The sequence below is a fragment of the Xenopus laevis genome, chromosome 4S (genome assembly GCF_017654675.1).
Source record: "Xenopus laevis strain J_2021 chromosome 4S, Xenopus_laevis_v10.1, whole genome shotgun sequence".
NCBI classification, from domain to species: domain Eukaryota; kingdom Metazoa; phylum Chordata; class Amphibia; order Anura; family Pipidae; genus Xenopus; species Xenopus laevis.
Window position 1 is genome coordinate 65,454,692 of NC_054378.1, and position 23,301 is coordinate 65,477,992.

A 23,301-nucleotide genomic window follows, 5' to 3' on the forward strand; every position below is an offset into this window, starting at 1 on the left:
GGTAACCGACTCTTCTGTATCCATATCCCCTCTGATTGATCTCCCGGTTTGTATTCTGTCTGCCCCGACCCGGCCTGATCTCACTACGCTTCTGTCTACGCCTTGTACCGTGACCATCTGCCCAAAAGACTTTGCATTTCCGTCGTGCCCCTTTGCTCGTACAGAAAACCTTCGCTTGGCACCTCTGTTAATAAGACCTGGCGGCATCCGATTACCCGAGGGCTCCTCCCGAGGTGAAAGGCGGCTGTTAAAGGTGGAAGCAAGAGCTGAGAACAGGGTGCTTAGCATTGGTTCTGAATTTAGGGTGTCGACCGTGACAGGAGGAGTGTGTCAAACTAATTAAAAGCCTTTGTCATAGTTATGGCAATGATGTACTTAAAAAGTTATTACTTATGTTGCTTTGTCTGTAATACATTTTTTAAAATCAACCACTGGGATAAAATATTCTAATTTGGTGGAGGTTAGCTATGCAGACAACATGACCTCCATGCTTTGCTACAAATTGCCTGAATCTTTGCAGATTTATTTAGGACTAGACAAAGATAGTCTAGCACTAGACTATTCTATTGCTGAAAGATAAAAATGGTGCAGCATGTAGATATGAAAAAATGTAGCTCAGTGGCTCAAAACATTGAACCACAACAGTTCAGATACAGAAAAATGTGAGTTTGATTCTCATATCAGCATTTGATTTTCATTGGAGTTACCCTCCTTCACATCTGCCAACTCCAGATCCACTGGAGAGTTAAGTCAATTCAATTAAGTTTTACATTTATTTGTAGATGTAGAAAGCACATGTATATCTACAAATATATATATAGCAACAGATGCCCTACTTTATATGAGAGAAGATTTCATTCAAGGCCTCACTTCAGAACTATGGATGTCATTTGATTCATGTTTATCTTACTGTATAAGAATTGAACTAGTGTATTCTACATATTTATCTGTTATCATTTATGTAAATGTGTGCCCCATAGTACTATTTTAAATAACGTTTCCCATGGCTAAAGACCAGGTTATTTTTATAAACTGCAGTATTGCTTCTGAGGAACATACACAATTTTTACCATTTTGGGATAACTGTACATCATATTTGCATGCATGCAAATTCCTTTAACTGTTCTGGGTTTTGGTGGTTAAAGCGCTCACAGCAATAATTAGTCTTAATTTTTATTACATTTTTCTGGAATTTGCATAAACAGATTTGTGATCTGTATTTTATTTGTATAATTGAAGCTAACTACAAATTGTAGGTCACTCATCATTTTTTTTACCAGTATTCATTACTGATTGGTCAAGTAATACATTTTTTACTCAAATTAGTTTGGGACCACAGCATTATGGGTAATTGTGAAAATCCACAATCCTCAAGCAGAACACATATTTGTTAATTTCTCAGCTCTATTGAGGAACTGTGCTTTGCTAACTGTTACACTAGATACCATCGTTTTTCCATTGCAGCTTCTAAACTCTTTAAGGCTGAGGCACATGGAGCGTTTTCTCTGATGCTTTCAGCCTGCAGAGCCAAATGGGGATTGGCCCGAAAAATGCCTGCTTTCACGTTTTCGGGGATCCCCCATAGCTCTGTTTCTTGTTGCCAAGTGGAGACAGAAGCAGTACTTGTCAGTACAGTTTAACTGAGGTGTGTGTGGGAGTGGATCGACTTCACTCAGCCTGCAAAAAAATGCAGGCTGAGAGTAGTGGAGCCAACACTCTGTGTGTCTCAGCCCTCAGTATCCCTCAGGGTGTGGGTTTAGCAAAAAAGCCCTCAAGATATCAATATTGAGTTTGCTGCAAGCTATAACCATTAGTCACTGGGTGGCACTGTTTACTTGGGAGTTCTTACATGCACTCATGGGTCTCATTCAGAAAGGTGATTTTTGAGGGTTCCCTGTTTTTTTGCTACACTCCATACAGACTGGTTTATTTGTTCCTGAAGAACCTGACCAATCTGTGTGTGTGACTCTGTTAAGGAAATTAGACTGTAAGCTCCACTGGGGTAGGGGCTGATGTGAATTCTGTAAAGTGTGTATGTCAGTACTATATGAATAAAGGATAATAATTATTGTTCTGCAGAATTTACTAGCAAGTGATTCTTGTCAATAGGCCTTACTCTACCTTATGACATTGCTGAAAATAACATTTATTCATTCACTGCTGCTAGCCCTTCAGACTTTAGATTGACAGAGAAGAGGTCTAATTTGTCAGTTTACAACCATACAAAGTTTATCTTTTTGACATTTTTATAAACATGTTATTGTCAGGTTTGGGAAACCATTTGGAACCTTGTGTTACAAAGCTATTGTAAAAATAGACAAAAAAAAAGTTCAAACCAAACATGAGATAGCTGGCTGTAAAGAATGAATTGTGTTTCTTCTAGGAAATGAAAGTAATATAAATAAATGTACTGGAGGTCTGCATTTTTGTTCTTAACGCTAATGTAGCAACCCTATTTAGAGTATGTTATAGGATAAAATGTATGAGTGACACAGACTTGTCATATAATTGCCAGACATCTGGCCCCCTGGGTGGGAAATTCAGTTGCATTTTGTGATGTCTACACCTACATTGCCCAACCCACGGGTCCCGCAGGCTTCGGATCGGCCCACACATCACTAACCTGCTTATTTTAAATTGTTACAATTGTTTACTTGCTTATCTTATACGGTTACAAATGTATTTGAGTACAGCAGTGTTCTGGGCTCTCTGCCAAATGCCTCTTATTTTAAGTTTCAGAAACTTTGTATCTTTTTATGGTGTTGGTACAGGAGATCAAAGAGAAACTGGACATTCCAGTAAGAAACCCTGGACTGCGGGCTGAGCTGTCAAAATCAGGATTGTCCTGCAGAAAATGGGACAGTTGGGAGGTATGTAATATTGTCATATACAGTATGCTTGTCTCTGTCCTCATATAACAGAATGCAACATGCCATGCAGTTTTCTGACCAGCTCACTCCTACCTCAAGCTGCTCTGTTCTTAACTAACAATAATGAGATCTAATATAATATGATTGTCCAATGGTCCTTTATGAGGTATACAGCAGCTAGTGATATTAGAACCAACTTACTTGAAAGAAATTATTGCTCACTCGGTATAATGTGATCTGCAGATTTCACACACTCATGAGAGCTCAGTATGAACAACAAACAAAACAACTTGATTAGGATTTAAGATATAAAAGTTAAAAATTAACTATATGTTATGATTGGTATCCCAAACACAGAACAATCCCCAAGGTCCCAGCTAAGTATTCCTCCTTTAACAGCCACTTTTCACTAGGGTGCCTCTAGGTCTTATTGTGAGAGGTCCAGGGAGAGAGTTCTGGTGCAGGTAAGTGAACCGCTCAAGGTACGGAATTGGAGAACAAAAATTGTAGTCGGAATCACAGGCCGGGTAAACACCAAACAGGCAGAGTAGTACAGAATCAGGAGACAAAAGAATAGTCAGAGTCACAGGCCGGGTCAGAATACCAAACATACAGTGTCAGGACGGAATACGAAAGAGTGGTCAAAGTACAGGCAGAGGTCAGGACAGGCCGCTTACAGGACTTGGTCAAGATCAGGCAGGGTCAAAATCGAACCAAGGAATTAAGAATAGACCTTTACATTGGGCAGAAAAAAGTAACCCAAGGCCCCTTTAAATATTCAAACTTCGTGCCGAAAAAGTGAGGACGTCACGCGTGCACTGCATAAACCCAGAAGTGATCGGCGCGCTCGTCCTAGGAGCATACGAAGAGGATGCAAGAGGTTAGAGGTGCTGCGTGCCCACCGCCCCGCAGGGCTTCTTACACTATACCCCAAAGTGTTATAAGCTTTAGAAGGTACAGGAGGGGTAATGTTTATTCATTCTAAGCTTAAATATATCTTCATTTATTGATATTATTGTAAATAGAAGCAGTTTTAGAAAGTTTACACTGTTTAAAGGTTTTGCTTGCTAAAAAGAGAGCCATGCAAACTGAACAAATATTCCTATTAAATCTGCAAGGAAAACAGAACCCATAATACTGAACACACAATGGTCTGCTCTGCATAAAAATATATTTGTATCCAAGAGTGCAAAACATTAAGATAACTTGTTGGAAAGATGCTAATCCTTTAAGCATACCATACATAACGGATTATGCCTTTTGAAAAAAGAGCTGAACGAAATTCAATACAGTGAAGCAAAATAAATTAACTGGACCAGTAAGCCTCAGAAATGTTATTAGCTACACTGGTTTGTCAAAACATTCAGCACAGACTGTATTTTGCTTTTGTGCAACTCATATCATTATGTGTCATCCTTCATTATCGTGCCTGAGGGAAAGCTTTATAATTAACGGATAACAAAAAGTTACCTCTTTAGTCCATTGACTGGGGAAGGTGTATAATCAGTACTGGCAAACCGCACACTAATTTATTTACAGAGGGGAGGTAAAGGAACTCAAGGAACATTTACTGCGTCCTAATAAATTTTAACAATGGGCAGTAATTTGGCAGAAAATCCATTTAAAAGTCTATAAAAGTAGTGGCAGACTTGTAAAAAAAAATACTGATAAGCCACCAAAATATTTTCTCTGATAAAGTCGGTACAGAATTTCATCATAATAATGCTTTCAATTACAATTAACATTTATGGATTAACTTGAAAATCATTCAAAATTGGTATTTAACATATATATATGGAAAAGTTAAGAATTTTTTTAAGAAATTAATTTTTAGTAATGCATTTTTATTAGTACTGGTTATATTATATTTGTGTTAGAGCATGTGCTTGTTTGAAAGGTATGCATATAGTTAAAATCCCTTGTTTTTGCACAAATAACATATTCTATTTAAGCCAATAATTGTGCACAACAACTGAATTGCAGGGCAATTATATCAAATAACTTGGGAGAAACATGTAGGAATAGTATATCATGTTGTCAGTACACACTAGTTCTTGGCACACACTGATATCTTAAGAGCTAATGCTTATACTCAGGAACTGATAAAAATGTGATAACTGATACAATGCCTAATTATATCTGAGAAGGATATATAATTTTTCTCTTTCTAATGTTCTTTCACAGAAAATACACACAACAGGTGAAAACAAGACTTCTGGGTTCTCAATACAACTATGTCAGACTGGGTCAATATATAAGAAAAAGAAGGACTCCCTAAACTAACCAATTTGTATTTTTCATGTCTTTTTTTGCATCCCTTTGGAAAATCTGTTATCTTCCTGTATTTAGGGTAGTGCTCCATAGTCTCTTCCATCACTTTTAGGTCAATGACACAGGGTGCAATCTGAGCACCGCCTGCATTTTTTTTTAGCAGTGCCTGCATGTGAGTGCTTTAGCAAAGACATTTCTTAATATTAGCTATGGCCTATGGCAAGGTATTTTATGGTGTTTTCTAGCCATGACACAATGTGGGCAACAAATAGCAAAGTGTGATATTGCCCTTAGAAAGCAGGTTTTAGCACAGGGCAAAGAAGTATATTGCCTGTGTTGTTTTATAGTAGGGCACGTGGTATACATGTGCTGTTCATAGCACCAACTGCACATTACTCAAATATGTAATCTTTTTATTTACACCTGGAATGTCCGGTCTTGGGACTACAGTCCTTAATGTTGCCATTCTGCTTAAGAGATGGGATAACCGGTAGCTCATTCTCACGTGAGCCTGCAGCTTTCTTTTAGACAGAGGTCAAATTGCACACAGACACCCTGCTTCTCTTGCTTCAAGCAGACATAACTTTCTTAACACTTTTGCATTCGCAGACAAACATCATGTCACATGACACTGTATCAGTATCAGATCAGTATGGGATCTGTATGAGAGCACACACATTAATACATATCTAAACAATTAAAAATTACAACCTTAGGTAATGACAATGATCATGAGCCTTCTAACAGCTTTCTTTTTTCTAATAAAGTTTGGGGTTCCTAGATTTAACACATTGCACAGAGATCCTATAATGCACAAGTCAAATATGCTTCTACAATTTGTCCTCCAAATTATACTCCTCATATACAAAATCATGGCCACAAGTCTAGAGCCAAAGGTAGGGAGTAAGTGCAAGGCTTTCCAGTGCCTTCATCCCCAGCACTCTTCGGCTTGCACGTCAGGACGAACAAGCTTAATGCATCTGATGGGTCACCCTTGTGCCACCCACTTCATTATGTATGTAGCTCAGCCAAATATAGTCAGCATCCATAGAAAGCTGCAATCATTTGCACTCATTCTAAGCAAACAGTTACAAGCTACCCACTACCCTCTCCACTGCCACCAGATTTAATGAACAAGTATCTTGTGGTGGCGGGGGAGCAGATTTTTGCTGAAATGTGTTTTAGCATATAGGCACCTGAGGGCCACCCCCCTAATGCTGCTGCCCTAGCCCTTCAGAGTCTATATGTTAAATATGCCCCTGTGCATAGGGGCATATTTTATGCAAAAAATACTTTTTAAAATGGCAGACTTATAGTTTGGCACAGCTTGATCTTTTTAGTTGATACTACTGTTCTTTTTCCAGTGGCAGGCCCTTTCTGTTTATGATCTCAAGGTACAATTTTCTGAGAGTGAATATGTTAAATTTACGTATGGTGATGTTTTTGTTAACGTAGCTCTGTAAGTGCACAGTTATACTTGCAATGCGTTGCCTATCAATGCCATGCATCATCTCTATTATTTTTCTGATCCTAATTGTTCCAAGCTATGTGACAAAATAAGACAATGGAGGCTACGAAGCTCTGGTATGCAGTGACCCATAACTTTTAAAAACTGACCTGCATGTGGTCACCTCACATTGTTATAAGAACGTGTATGCAGGAATCACTTAGGCGTAATTAACTTTTCAAAGGATCAAGCCTTTCATATCACCACTCTTTTTTTTGATCTATACATTTCCAGCTGGCTGAATTGCATGATCAAAATCACTACCTAAACTTATTGTGACAGATAGGAGAAGCAGTACATTGGTGTCTATGCTTCCATCCAACAATAACAAAAACTGATGTTTACAGATGTTTCTTTGAAATGTTATCTCATGCAGTTATAACACAGTAATGATAAATATACCAATGTAGATAATATTCCTGTGAATTTCTCCTATCATGCTCATGCTGAACAAGGACTATGTAAAATCTCACAGTAGCATGACTTCCCACTGCTGAGTACATGTAAGTACAGGGGCAAGACATAAAACCATGACCCCCTCACTTGTTCTTCCCATTAGGGCTGCAGCAGGGGGTGCTGCATACATTTGCACATAGGAACGATCTTTCAGATGGCCAAGATTCACCCAAAGTTGCTCAGAAATACATATGTGTCTTCTGAAACTTTTGAGTGCTTTGCTACATATTTTTTTATGAATCTGTTTCATTTTTAATTCCTGCTAAGAAGTTTTACAGTGTGAATTTAGAACTTGTGTGCTATAAACAACTGCATACAGTGTGCTCCATACATGCTACTGTGTGCTATAAACAACTGCATACTACTTTCCTTTAGACAGAGAGTAATTACACGTGTGCTGGCTACTTCCTGTCTGAGTTCTTTGTTATTAAAAATATGTCTAAAAATTGTGACATATAACACAGCCAACTGTTGGTAGCAGGGCCTCCTGTCTCCTCTTGTTTCATTCTGGAACCTGTGTTAGCAAATTTGTTATAAGCCTTCTGTATAAGAGGTCACAACTAGCACCTAGGAAAAGGAAACCTGTGTGCGTTGATTTACTCCTGTTACAGAACAAGATCAAATATCTTACCCCTTACTGTATTCCTATCTTTGCAGCAAATAAGTGTTATGGTGTAGCTGAAAATAATATGAGGCAGGTAAAATACATTTATATGGTTTCTTTGGGTTCCTATTGAGTGGTAAATATGTACTTATTTTTAATCTTGATTAATTACCTCATATTATTTAAAAGTTTTAAAAGTTATAATATCTTAGATTTTAAGCTTTATGGGGGAGGGGCCTCCTTCCCCTTCAGTCTCTTAGCAAATTGCATTTAATCTTACTAACGGTACATAAATAGCATAGATAGTATAGATATACTATACATACATGATTCTATTTTCTAGTGAGTGACAAGAGAAAGGATCACTACTACAAGACAACGTCATAGGAGATTTGATACACTAGTGTATTTAAAAAACATGCACTAAAATACTAATACTAAACTAAACTAAAATTCCTAAATCAGGTTATTAACTAATGTTGCAAAGTTATTTGGTAGATGATATATTCAAATATGATAGCTCCACTCCTCCTGGCACAGATCCAAAAGAATTTTGTGGGAAAGCATTTGCCAGTGGAGCCTGAGAATTTTCTTCCAGTCCCTTAGTAAAAGCTAGCAGTCTGTTGTGACAGTTTTTAAATTCAGATATGGAACCATTACACAAATTGTAGCAGAACAAACCCAAAAAACCAACAGCTGATGTAGGCCACATCTCCTGCAACCTTTTGTATGCTCAGTTGTGTTGGAGAAATCATTGTCGCATAAAACAGATTTTGCATGATGACCACAACATTTTTTATTAGCCCTAACAGGTTTAATAAATGATGTGTTGCAATGGTGTAAGCCACACACTGATTTAGGGAAATCACATGTATTGAAGAAGATACCCCAACTCTTACAAAAGTCATACACGATTGCTGGCAGCAAATGGGTTATTGAACCAAATGGGCCCAATTTATCAAAATTCGAGTTTGCTATTTTTGTCACAATTTGAGGAAAGATGCATTGAAAAAAACTTGAATGAGATTAAACTTGAAAATATTCTTCAGAATATAGAATAGTTTGTATTAAAGAAAAAAAACACAAAAAGTCGCCAGAAAAAAAACTTGTCAAAAAAACTGGTTGAGGTTTAATAGTCAATGGGAATGGTCTCTAACAACGAATATATTTATTTTCCAAGTTCCTCAAAACATTTGGGTTTTTTAGCTTCATTGAAAATTAACGGAGCAATGTGATTCTCAAATGCATGAGACTTTTTTCTGCAATAAAATGCACTCAGGAATATTCTCTTGCCTCTATGTGTCCAGCATTCAGTTGTAGGATGCTGATCAAAGTATCAATGATACAGAAGAACTGTACTGGTGTTTCTCAATTCCAGTGCATAACTGAATATGGTGTATAAATATAACCATTTGCACATATGTAAGGTTTATGGTCATGACTTTAGAAAGCTGGATTCCAAATACTAGAGTGGTGGGAGGATTAAGTTACTTTTTGACAGTAATAGCATGTGACATATAAATATGTATGCACAGAAGTCCAGACACAATATCATGTTAAATATAATATCTCTGGTAACTTTACCAAATTATATGTACACCTGGCAACCCCATTAAGCATAGCATAAAAACAACATTTTATAGTGACAAATTAGATCAGAAATACCATGAGTCAAGACCAGTTGCTGGTTTACAGATCCAATTGCCATCCAAAGCATGCCACAGACTAGAGAGCCCTTCCCTATACCACAAAACCAGGTAGCTAACCTGCAGTCTAATTTTCCAAAATTATGTAAAGAACTAAAGACTGGGATAAGACCCTCGTCCCTTTAGCCAGCAGGTCTTACCTTTGACAGCACACCAGAAACAAATTAGGTATTTGTGTAGCTTTATATTTCTTTTCAACCTAGACTAAACACACATTTTAAGAAAGCACAATTATAAAAAGCAAGAGAAAACAAAAACACTAAACAAGTATGAATATTGTTATGTTTGGTAGCCGAGAATGAGTAGAGTATAACAGTGCTTTATTAGCAGGCTCATGCAGCCATTACTCAACAGTAAGCAATTCTAACACTACAAGCTGTATAGAAAGTATGCACTACATAAGTCTTGAGCACAGTGACATCTACAGACCCTGTGTATAAACACCACATATTCCCCCTATAGTTGGAAAGCATTTCGGCAACTATAATAAACAGCAACAATTAAACAGTATACATCTTAAAGCAATATTATGCATTATTCACATCACATAGTCCTGGGTCCATGCAGGTAGTTTTCTGATTCTCTCAGTACACCTTATAGGTTCACTTTCTTCAAGCCCATTGAAGTTGGCATCAGGAGTAGGAAAATGTCCTTCATCAAATGGAGCTTCTCCAAAGTAATTCCTAACAGGAGCAAGATGACTTGCATTCCATATGCGTCCATCAGACAGTTCATATGTGTATGGTCCTCGCTGGCATCTCACTTCACGTGGTGTAGTAAATGTAGATTGTCCTTGTTTCAGTAGTCCTGGTTTCTTAATTCTGACTAAAGATCCAGGCTGAAAGTGCACTTTTTTCTGTCCGTATAAGCCTTGCATTTGGCTTGTTGACGTTTCACAATGTCAGTAGTAGACGATTTTGTAGGCACAGTATTTTGTGGTAAGTAAGTTTGATGTCTGCAACATGTAACTTAGTGTGAATCTGTCTGCCATGTAATAATTCAGCTGGAGATGATTGGGTTGTTGCATAGCACGTTGCTCTGTAGTTATGTAGGAACTCTGTTGTAAATACTTTCCAAGATTTCCCTCGCTCGATTTCTCCATTTGCTTGTGGGTAATACACTGAAGATTTCCTATGCACAATATTTCTCTCTCTCAGAAAGAATTGGATTACCTTCTCTGCTGAAGACTGTAGACAGAAATTTTATTACGGTAGCTGATGTTATATGAGAAACAAATGCAATTTGCCATTTACTGTAATAGTCTATCAAGTTTATAGCAAATCTACAGTCTATAGGAGCATCTGTAAAAGGACCGACAATATCAATAGCAAGTTTTTCCCATGCTGAATCAGGAAATGGTACTGGTTTTACATCTGGTCTCAACTTAACTTTGTGTACAAAGTTCTTTGCACAGCCCAGTGAAGTGTTGCTTTGTGGTGACATTTTAGACACTGGCAGTGTGGCAGGCACTGGTACTGTAGTAATGAGACCATCAACTAATTGTAGGTTTAATGCAGCAAAGAGATCCCTTCCAAGTATAGCAGTACCCTTATTCATAATGTAAAAGTCAAATTCAGCAGTATTTGATTCAAATTGTACAGTCACTGGCAAGCAACCAAGCACAGGGATTGGATCCTTTAAGTAACTGACCAGTCTCAGGGCAGGTGCAACAAGCGGATCTTTTGCAAAGTATTTCAAGAAAACATCGTTTGGTAGTATAGAAACAGCAAACCTATATCAAGCATCAGGTAAATGGAGTGCCCCTTGTCAGCAGAAGCAGTATTGACATTGACAGTGCATATAAACTTGTCTGGAATAAATGTATCAGCTTTATCCACACTTAATACGTAACATTTGTAGTAGTGACTTCATGAAAATCTTTAGCAGAACTACGGCAGATCTTAGCAAAATACCCTACCTTTTTGCATTTGTTGCACTGTACAGCTTTTGCAGGACACATAGCATAACTTGCAGTGTGTTGTGTTGAACCCAGGGCCGCCATCAGGGGGGGACGGGGGACAAGTGTCCCGGGCCTGAAAGGGGGCCCGGCAGTGCTGCATTTTTGAAAGAGCCGGGACCCCCTCATGAGAGCCCGAGCCGTGCAGCCATTTCTCAGGATGCCGAATGCGGAAGTGCCGAAAAGCCGAACAGCCGAAGTCGAAGTCCCGAAGCGGCGAAAAGACCCGAAGTCACGAAAACAGCCGAAGTCCTGAAGCGGTGAAAAGACCCGAAGTCACGAAAACAGCCGAAATTGAAGTCCTAAAGCGGCGAAAAGACCCCAAGTCATGAAAGGAGGCGAAGTTGAAGTCCTGAAGCCTTGAGTTCAATTCTACTGAACACCAGTTTGTGGTTTTTTTTTTTTTAATCCCCTGGACACCAATGTATTATTTTAAATGTAAATTGTTTTTCCTTTTAAGGGGGGGCCCTGGCACCAATTTTTTTTTTTAATTTTTTTGAGGCCCCAATTTTTTTTAACTTGTAAGGGGGCCCCTGCCACCAATGTTTTTTTATTTTATTTTTACATTTTTTTTGGGGCCTCATTTTATTATTAACTTATAAGGGGACCCTGACCATCAATAGCTTTTTATAATTACTTGTGTGGGGGGGGGGTTACTTTTTTAGGCGCTGATGTCTGTGTGGTCTTTTAACTGTGATGTGGAGTGGGCGGGATATGGGGTAGGGCCTGGGCGTGAGGGTGGGCGGGGCCCAGGGGGCCCCAAAAATGTTGTTGTACGGGGCCCCGTGATTGCTAATGGCGGCCCTGGTTGAACCACAGCTAAAGCAGTATTTTTTATTTGTTTTTGCTGCACGGTTATGCAGTGTAGGTGAATCCCTTTCCTTAGCACTGTTTTTTGCTGTGACTGTGAATTATAGTGCCACAGTGTTGAATTCACAATCTGTACATTACCAGCAGTTCCCTGACTGAGAGTTTTAGCCTCTGCCACTGCTGTTTCAATGTGGCTAGCAACTGTAATAGCCTTTGCAAGGGTTAAATTCTGCTCTACGAGCAGGCTCTCTCTAATGCGAGGTAGGTTTTTTTTCCCCACTATTTGGTCTCTTAGCATTTCATCTGTTAGATTCCCAAAGTCACAGGTAACAACCAGCTCTCTGCTACAAACTGTTCTGTGGATTCGCCATTACGTTGTCCACGTTGGCGGAATTTATCTTTCAGCGACCACATTTACTCTTGGCATGAAAAAGTTCTTTATAGCAGTGAGAACAGTTTCATAAGTATCATCAGGTAATGTATAGAATATACGCTGTCCCTCTGCTCCCAGGCAGTGAATAAGTAAAGCACGCTTTCTAGCAGCAGAAATCTCCCCTTGGTCAGCAGAAATAATGTAATTTTCAAACATACGAATCCAAGCAGTAAAAGGTATGGTAGGCTCACCAGGGTTTGGAAGAAAAGCTGCAGGCTGCTGCAGAGGTAGACGAGACATCTAGTTAACTATTTGTTATGTTTTGGTAGCCGAGGATGAGTATAGTATAACAGTCCATTACACAACAGAAAGCAACTCAAACACCACAAGCTGTATAGAAAGTATGCACAGTGTAAGTCTTGAGCACAGTCACGTCTACAGGCCATTTGTATAAACACCACAAATATGACAATGAAAACCTTGAAAGTATAATTTCTGTAAAGATTTTTGTGATTACAAGTGAAAAAAATCCTGAATACCTCTAAAATAAAGATTTTACAATCTGATAAGGACACTTCCCATTGATTCTACATGACCTTATCATCTTTTACATTACATGGCAAAATGTAGTATTTTTCATTTAATACATATTAAATGGTTTAGAGTTCTAATACATGTTCAAGGTTTAGAGTTCTAATACACGATTTGTAGTGCTAAAAAGTTTGATTCTGGGAAATGAAAAAATATGAAAGTAATTAAATCGACCCATGGTGTCAGTTAAAAGACTAACTTGTAACTCTGCCTTCAGATGGGATGTAAGACATTTTGTCTCCAGAAACATGGAGACCTAAACATGCAATAGTGGCCATGGGCCTTCCATCCAGATTAATGGACAAGTGCAATGCAAGTGGGCAAGCAGCAAATCTTATTGACCCTTCCCAGGTAATAAAAACACTATTCATCTCCCTGCCAGCTTTTTTTGCCTAGCAACATTCAGGTTATAAAGTCATAGTTAATACCTGTCATTACAGCACTATGAGATACAGTATAATTTCTCCCAGAAGGTATATACATTGATACACTGGTCTTCCTATTTGAAACCAACCTCATGCAATTCCACAAAACAGAAATAATTGATGTGTTCAAGCTTGCATTATCTTTGGCTGTCCTTGAGTACACTGTTTTTATCCACTCTAATTAATGAGAAACCGCATGCAATTAAGGAATTCATCACTTGACAGTTCCTAATTCCATTAACTGTCTACAAACATTCCCATTCTTGTCAATCCTCTCTGCATGATAAGGATCTGCTATGTACATATATTTCATTTACAGCATAAATACATAATGCTCCCTTTTTAAAAATACTATATGTTGACAAAGTCATGGAAAGCGATGGGTGCAATAACTTTTTTTTCTGTAATAAACTTACAGCACTCTTCTGAGCACTATTGCAAACTTAAATATATTTTCTATTTTTAAGTCGTTTGTGAAAAGGGTGAGGTAAGTTGACAGCAACTCATTGTTTGGTTTAGATCGCCTCTAATGAATCGGTGTTCCCTCTAATGCAGGCATGTCCAAAGTCAGGCCTGCAGGCCAATTGCGGCCCATTTTCAAATTGACACAACGGCCCTCAGCCTCCATCATGAAATTAATAATAATGTGGCCCCCCAGCACAGTGCAATCGGGAATCACATAGCAGTAGCAGTAATATTTGGACACATGATTAGTGAAATGATCGTCTATACTGCTGCACGTAATGGCACCGTGACGTGCCGCTCTCGCATACGTCTTTAGAGCTGAAGGTGCAATAGACGTCTGACGACTGATGTGCCAGTACAGTAAACTAAAGACGTATGCGAGAGCGGTGCATCACTACATGCCATTTCACGAATCATGTGCCCAAATATTACTGCTATGGCTACGCCATTCCTTGTCTAAATGAGGCGCGGAGAATAAGTCCAAACAGACTCCACTTCCGTCATGTATGCGTCCATTTCCAGGAGTGAATGATCCTGATCACAAGCTAGCCACCTCAGAATGGATGTCAGGCTGAATGGTCAGCACTCACACATTTTCACCTCACTAAATACACAAAACCTTTATGCATACACTGAACAAAAATGCTCATATTGCAATAGTAGATAACATTAATGACCAATGAGTGATTCCAAATAGTTACAAAACAAAATGCAGTGGTTGCTTAAACCAACCCATCACGCAGAGCATAAACATCAGTTAGGGGCAGATTTATCAAGGGTCGAATTTCAAAGTTAAAAATACTTCGAAATTCGACCATCGAATTGAAATACTTCAACTTCGAATATCGAAGTCGAAGTTTTTTTCATCGAATTTGGGTATCCTGTGGTCGAAGTAAAAACGTTCGATCGAACGATTAAACTGATTCATTCATTTTTATATTTAAGTCGAAGTCGTAGTATCCTATTCGATGGTCGAAGTATCCAAAAAAATTACTTCGAAATTCTAATTTTTTTACTTCGAAAATTCCCTCGAATTCACTTCGACCCTTGATGAATCTGCCCCTTAGTGTTAATAGCTCACCAAAAATGGCAGCTGCCCGGTACCAGCACAGAGATCAAAATGTGACGTGTTCATTTTTTCTATTTGACATATCCTTTGTACTAGTTAAAAATAGTTAAAGTTTGAATTCACTAGAAGTATCATTTATTGCAAGTATTGGTCTGACAAAGGCAAAAAGTTAGGGGCAAATGGTGTTTCTGCAGATGTATATTTTTCAAGTTTGGGGCAGGCTTCTGTTAACCAGGATACGCTTGCATGTGAATGCAACAACATTTACAGAGAAACATAAAGACCTGCTTCATACATAAATGGGCTAATTGTTCTGCCCTACACTTTTGTTTATTTTTTAATATTTGACATTCTGTGTGTTAGATAGGTTGCTTTCTTTTACTCTGTGCTTTGCTGCTTGTTTTGAGTAGCATGGCACTTATCAACATGATCCAGAAGGATATGCCAAATGTGTTGCACTTTCCAGACACAAGTTGCATGTCTTCCCTCTCATGATCTTTGAGCCAGTATGAGAGATATTAAACAGTACAAAGAGGTGGTCTGGTTGCAAGTAGCAAAGCCTCATTCACCAGACACAACTTCTCTGCTCAGACTTTGGAAAATCAGACCATTCTGTTCCAGTATGTCTCAGGAGCATTTGCTAAACCAAAATAACTTCAGTGCTGTAAGGCACTGTGAGGCCTTATCAACACTGTGAAAAAACTATTTTGAAATAATAAATGAAATCCTTATGCTTTCTTTCAAGATATTTGTAAAGAAGAAATGATGAATACTGGAGGGGATGAAAAAATAAAAGTTAAACAAGAACTTCCAGAGCACTTTTGGGGGATTTTTTTCATGCTGGTAAGTAAATGCATCAGGGCTTGTTCTGTAGGAATACTTGATGTACATTAACCAGAACACTGGGGAAATTTATTCTAAATGTGCTTTGATTTATTGCAGAGTCTTCAGCTTGCCAAATTAACGCACAAGTGTTTATTTCCACTAGAATCAAAAGTACCAATTTTAAAGGCGTAATGGCTATTTTTTTTTGCCTGTTTTAAAATTGGTTAAGATGAACAAATTTCTAACAATTAGACTCAGTTTTAGTTGCCACTTGATTCACAATATTTCAACAATAAACATTTATACAAATGTTTATACACATACATACACATGGATAATTAATGGAGGGGGGGCCTAGATGCATTAAGTTGACTGAATTTTTATGAAATTATTCTGAGATATTATGAATAATCTTTTTTTGAACCAGTGCCCAAAGTACATAATAAAAGATCTTATTCGCACCAAAATAAAAAAAATATTACTGCCTTTAATGCAAGTTTGAATTGCAGAATTAAATTTCCCAATGTAATCTAATGAGCATTACTACATTAAAATGCATTTGTCACAATAGGTATATTTTGCACAGCCAGTGTCACCACATTTATTACTAGACTAGAAAAATAGTATCACAGAGTTTATGGCATTGGGCTCTAAAGATAGAAAGGTTCTGGAAATGTGGATCAATTACACTGTTCATGACCATAGAGCAATCAATTTGACTGATTAAAAAATCCTTATAATACAGGATGTTTAAAATATTTTATAGCACATGTAGGGAACGTGTGTATGGGTCACATTTAGTCACAATCATTAGTTTTTCTAAATAAGAACATTGGTATCACTTGGTTTCTGAGAGGGACGACTAGGCACAAACAGGTTTTTCTTCACAGAAGAAGATATTCAGCTTGAAAAATGCACTACAATTTTTTATAAATTTTTATAAATCACCTTTATACCACCTTTTTGTTATTTTTTTCACAGAAGAAACAAATAAATATTGAGTTAAGGAGCATGCAAAAATATGGGCGAATGGTATGTGGGTGGGATTAACAAACTGATTAGAGTTTGAATGGAGGCATGTTTATGGAGTGGGTCCATGGGTTTCTTATTGGGTTTCTTATTGGGTTTCTTATTGAAGAGATTCTGTCACAGAAATTTTTTTTTTCAAAATGCACCAGTAAATAGTGCTGCTCCAATAGAATTCTGCACTGAAATCCATTTCTCAAAAGATCAAACAGATTTTTATATTTAATTTTGAAATCTGACATGGGGCTAGACATATTGCCAGTTTCCCAGCTGCCCCCAGAAATGTGACTTGTGCTCTGATAAACATCAGTCACTCTTTACTGCTGCTGCTGTACTGCAAGTTGGAGTGATACCACCCCCTCCCTTTCCACGCCAGTAGCCTGACAACAGAACAATGGGAAGGTAACCAGATAGCAGCTCCCTAACACAAGATTATAGCTGCCTGGTAGATCTAAGAACAGCACTCAATAGAAAACCCAGGTCCCATTGCAACTCCTTCAGTTACATTGAGTAGGAGAAAGAACTGCTTGACAGAAAGCAGTTCCATCCTAAAGTGCTGGCTCTTTCTGAAAGCACATGGCCAGGCAAAATGACCTGAGATGGCTGCCTACACATCAATATTACAACTTAAAAAAAAAACAAACATGCTGGTTCAGAAATTAAATTTTATATTGTAGAGTGAATTATTTGTAGTGTAAACAGTATAATTTAGAAATAAAAACAACATCATGAAAATCATGACAGAATCCCTTTAAGTTCTGCACATGAAAGTATTATTATATCCAGGGCCTCTTTAAAGTACTGGTGACTGCATGTTTCAATACCCATAACCAGTGATGTAACTATAGAGCAGTGCATAACGCAGCTGTACCTACTTATACTTATATTCTTATTTTGTGTTCAATGAAAATAGATAGGTGGCCCAGCCATTATAAATGTTTCTAATAGAAAAATAAGTTAAGAAACAAAGGACAGAAATAAATATCTCTGGTATAATGATGGAGAGCAACTCTGTCCTGGTGTGCCCCTTTTAACCATTTATTAAAGTGTCCCTGATTATATCACAGGAGAATGTCAGAAAATAAAGATGCTCTTAATAATTAAAAAATTTATATTCTTAAAAAACACACAAAATATCATTGTTTTATAAAGTAGACTGCTCTAATCTGCCAATCCACAGAGAAGAAAATATTTATTAATATTGTTATTAAAATATATGCATAAGGTGATTGTGTTTTCTGAATGGATTTTTACATAAAAGGCTGCAAGTAATAATAAATCTATTTACATTAACTTATATATATATTTTCTTACACTGTTACATACGCCATTTGAATGACACATACATTTACTGGGGGAACAGACCCGTGACTTGATTGTAATTGCCAGTAATTTTGTAATGCCCCCCTCTTTTCAAAATTTTCTGTAGTGGCACTCACAGGTGTCTGGTTGGTTCTACTTCTTCACAGGCAGTTCTGAACATGCCCGACCATCCGACTTCCCACTCCCAATCTGCCCTAAATGCCCACTCCACCACCCCTCAGACATATTAACCCCCCAATGTCTTAGCAGGATAAAAGCTGGGAATTATTGCAGACTGAATTCCAAATTAATAAGGGTGGAGTCTGACGGGGAGATTAGTCGCCCAGCGATAAATCTCCTCTTCTGTGGGCCACTAATTTCCCCGTACTGCCTTCTTGCCCGCTAGAATACAAATCGCCGGTCAGGATCGCTTCGCATTTCCGAAGTTGCCACCACCCTAAATGGGAGTTGTAGTAAAGTGTAGCACATGGCTGTGATTTCCAATGAAACACCCTTGCTGATTTTTTTTTTTTTGGAAAGAAATCATTTAGCTTGTTATATTTGCAGGCAATTCCCACAGATTATACATAGAAAACAATCTGCACAAAGAAAAAGCCGTAGAAACAAAATTCAAAACAAAGTGTTGGACATAAACCTGTGCTTTGGTAATAGCAACTGAAACACTGAGTATGACAAATTTAATATAGTCTTTTATCTCCTTTTAGCTGGCAAATAAAGGATTGTGATGAGTTTCTGTTGCTAAAATGATCCCTGTCCTGCCAAAAGGAATCTTCTGATGGCCCTGTTAGCAGCAATAACAGAAAAAACATGACAAGGAATGAAACTGGTAATGAATTGTTATTTTTATAGGCAAAGAAACGGATTGCATAGCAAGTGAAATATGTACAGAATACATCAGAGCACTCATCAGTGCAAGTCAGCCGGAAAGTTCTCTCCGATTCTAAATTAACAAACTATGAAACAATATTCAAAGAACAAAACCTCCACCTCTTACTGCAAAATTATGTTTTCACTCCCATCTATATGGGAAACATGCTAGATATGTACAGTGTAATAGTGATTGGCCACTTTGTTATATTTTTTAAAAATAACTAAAACTGCCACCATTGCATTCAGTTGGCTATCCTAATTGTTTGTGTGTCCATGAATGCATAAGAATGTATATGCTGTTTGCTTGAGTTTCTTATGCAAATTACATTTCCAGCAGTGCAAGGAATCCACATCTTGTAGTTGACCAGTCTGCAGTTCTTTCCCACCCCCTCCAGTTAGTAAGCACAGCTTTGGGCCTGCACTACTTGCAGTGCCACTGACAGTCTGCCTGCTCACCCATTTGTAAACACAAGAACAGACTATAATCCTATATAAACAGTAGATTAGCTAGTATGCGCATTTAGTGTCAAACATATTTCCTCCCTCTAAAAATGCAGCATATTATGCCAGAAACAACTTGGGACAACATTTTCAGTTCTGCACACAGTACAAACAGTATTAGCACAGCGGAGTCTGGGTGATTGGTTATTCATATTGTGCATGTGTAGAACCGCTGTTCATATGAGCCTATGGTTAGATACATGAGAATCACAAGCTCGTGTTAGTAGGTACACCTTTTTAAGAGAGAGACAGGAAGCAGGTCTTGAATCTGACTGAAAAGTCAGAAAAAATACAAACACTTAATAAATATTTTAATCCCTGGTTACTGGAGTATGATAAATCCATGATTTATTCTGTTGTTATAACTCAATGTACTTATAAACCTTTCTATTACACAGCTACATATATATATATATATATATATATATATATATATATATATATATATATATATATATATATATATATATATAGCATGACACTTTTGACCATTGTAGATACTTTATGTACAATTCTGAGAAATAGCTTGCAGTTTAAAATGATTCCTTTATTTAGCCTCGCCTGGTAATTTGCAAACTGCTGCTACCTGAGGCGAATAGACAGTTTTTACTGGAACAGAGAAAAATAAGTAAATAGAAGAAGAAAATAAGTATTCCATTTCACAGCTGTATAGTGCTCTGTCATTGTGCCGGCTTTGTTACATCACAGCCAGTGGTGTAACTACAGAGGAAGCAAACCCTGCAGCTGCAGTGGGGCCCAGGAGGTATAGGGGGCCCCACAAGGCCCTAATTAATTGGAAAAGTCAACATATATATTTGTAAAATAGTACAACTTCTGGTTATGTTGGAGCCCTAAAATTAATTTGCTGTGGGGCCCAGTAACATATAGTTATGCAACTGATCACAGCTTACCCTTTTTGAGCTTAAACAACTCAGAATAAACAGACCAAATAAATAAGGGTATAAAATGACATGACAACTTTAAGAGCATCTAAGGATAATTACATGCTCTATTGCAAAAAGATTCTTGACAAAGGGGTACAAACTCGAAATGTTGCTTTATCTGCAAATAAACACGCAAGGGCTTGTCCCTGCTTGCCCCAGCCTTTGAGTGCCAGTTAATCTTTCTGGAATCGTCCTATTTGGAGGGTGCAAATTAGTAATGGGCGAATCTGTTCCGTTTCGCTTCGCCACGAAATTCGCAAAACTGGTGAAAAATCCGCAAAACGCTGATTTTGATGCTGGTGGCTAAATTGTCACCAGTGCCAATTCTGTTGCTGGTGAATTTTCGCGTCAGATTCGCAAATGTATTCGCTGCCAGCGAAACACTGAAAATCGCTGCGAATTTGAACCTGGCGAATAAAGTCGTCCAACACTAGTGCCGATCCATCCATCGCCGTGCACCAGGCGTCCATTATAGAAGGCCAGGGTGTGCGAGCGGTGCCTCTTATCCTGAATTAGTTACATGCTCTATTCATTGTTCCAACAGAGCTGTAAAACCAAGCAACACAAAGTTGTGTAATCCTTAGCAACCAGTCAGATGTTTGCTTTCAAACATGTGACCAGGAAATGCTACAAGCTGATTAGTTACTATGGGTTACTAGACCTACTGCAAGCTTTTCATCTTTTATCTTCCCAAATATTCAGATGTGCATAGCTGTAACCACTGATGAAGACCTCACTAACATGAGGAATATAGCTAATATATCGCTGTGTGATACAATTTTGAAGAGCACGTCCTAAAATGCTTTTCATCATACTATATTTTATTTTAGTGTCCATCTCAAGTACTTAGCAGATACAAACATATACAGGTATGGTCTCTATTATATGGGACATATATGATTCTTTTGGGAGATGGACTTTACATAATTTAGAGCAATATATGTGGTTTGTGGATAGGAGATCCCATGCCTTACATAGTTGTAACCAGAAGGGCCACTTTATCACATGTATTTGTCTGTGTTTGCATGAAATTTGGATGCGCTGTTTTATATTCCCATCTCATTGTATATCATTCTATAATAAATGGGTGCTTAATACTCAGTATTGTCAATATAAATATATTTTTTTCAATCAGGTAAGAGTAACGAGAAACTGCATAATAAAGAGACCCAAAAATAATATTCATCTCAGGGCACTTCATCCTCCTACTAACATTAGGTTGAAATCATGTAGCCTGATACTGTGAGCAAAGTGCTGCATCTGATGAAAGAACAGCGTAGTGCTGAGCCCAATTATACAGAAGTGCAAAGAGTGCATTTCAATGCAAGTACCTTTAATAAAAGTGGTTTTAAATGCAACTCCCTGCACTGCAGGAAAAAGTGCATGTTGCCAACTGCTTCTGCAGACTTAAATGAGCCCTATATTCTTCCCTATCTGGACATTCTCCCCTACACCACCCCCTTCCATCCTGGCAGCTTGGATTCTGGGAGTCGTTGTTCTAAAACAGCCGGAGGGCTGCAGGTTTGATGTTCCCTGTCTGTATTTTGAGGTTGTGTGTGTTAGTATTGGCACAGCTGATAACACTTCTACAGCCAGAGGCCTGAAACATGTTCCCAGCCCTTGTGGAACAAACAAAACTAAACTGCTGGATATGACTTGTTTTGTTTTATTCTGTTTCCTCTCTTTTAGTTTCACAGATGATCTAAACCAATTACACGACATACAGATGTACAATAAATGCAATACCATTAGTTATTTCATTGCTGTTTTTGACAGTTTACAGAGAACAATGATTCTCTTTTGCTGACTAACACATGCCTATGTATTCTATATGCCTAAATACAGCAGGCAAATAGACACAAGGGCTCAACAGCAGGTAGTAATGAATAGCAATTTACCAGAATCCATTGTATCTTAAGCTCTACACCAGGTGACTTTTGATATATGCTTAATACAAACCATGGAGCCCTATTTACTTTTAACTGAGGCTCTGTAAATTAGATTAAATTTAGGGCAGATCCAGGCTCCATCCATGTACATAGCAAAGTGGCTCTGAGAATCCTTCCCTGAGGTGTGATATTAAATACTGTCCATCAGACTTCAGAACAGAACTAAAATCCTCAAGAATAGGCAGGGAAAAGTACAATTCTCTCGAGTTCTTAAGGAGAAGATAATTACTGCCTAAGCCAGCCTAAGTAGAAAATGACTTAGGGCTCTTACTGACGAGCGGTTGAAGCTGCACTCCCCTGCGCTCCGTTTTTCTGCGTTCAGCCGCAGGGGAGCACAGGAGTAGACGCATTTAGCTTTTTTCAATGGGGCTGTACTCACACAGGCGCGTGTAGGCGCCGAACGCAGGTTGAGACGCAACATGCTGCATTTTTCTTACGTTCGGCGCCTACACACGCTTGTGTGAGTACAGCCCCATTAAAAAAAGCATGGGAGCGCAGCTTCAACTGCTCGTCAGTAAGAGCTCTAAGAAATAGCTGTTCGTGTTGTTTTGTTTCTTCTAGGAATATTTTGAAACTTTGTAAAAGTTGTATTATATATCTCTTGAACAAACTGGTAATTTAACTGTATAACACTAAGGTAGAATATAATTTGAGCAATTTAGCTATGGTCTGACTTATCAAAATACATTTGGAGAAGAAAGTATTAAACAAATCATAGCAGGGTGGTTATGATAAATGGAGCAATCCGTCACAGAAAAT

General features: G+C 38.1%; 1 protein-coding gene across 1 annotated transcript in view; it reads right to left on the bottom strand.

Moving 5' to 3' along the window:
• LOC108715530 (inactive tyrosine-protein kinase transmembrane receptor ROR1) overlaps positions 1-23,301 on the bottom strand; it is a 156,603-nt gene that overhangs the window by 127,502 nt on the left and 5,800 nt on the right. The gene's annotated exons all lie outside the window — the stretch shown is intronic.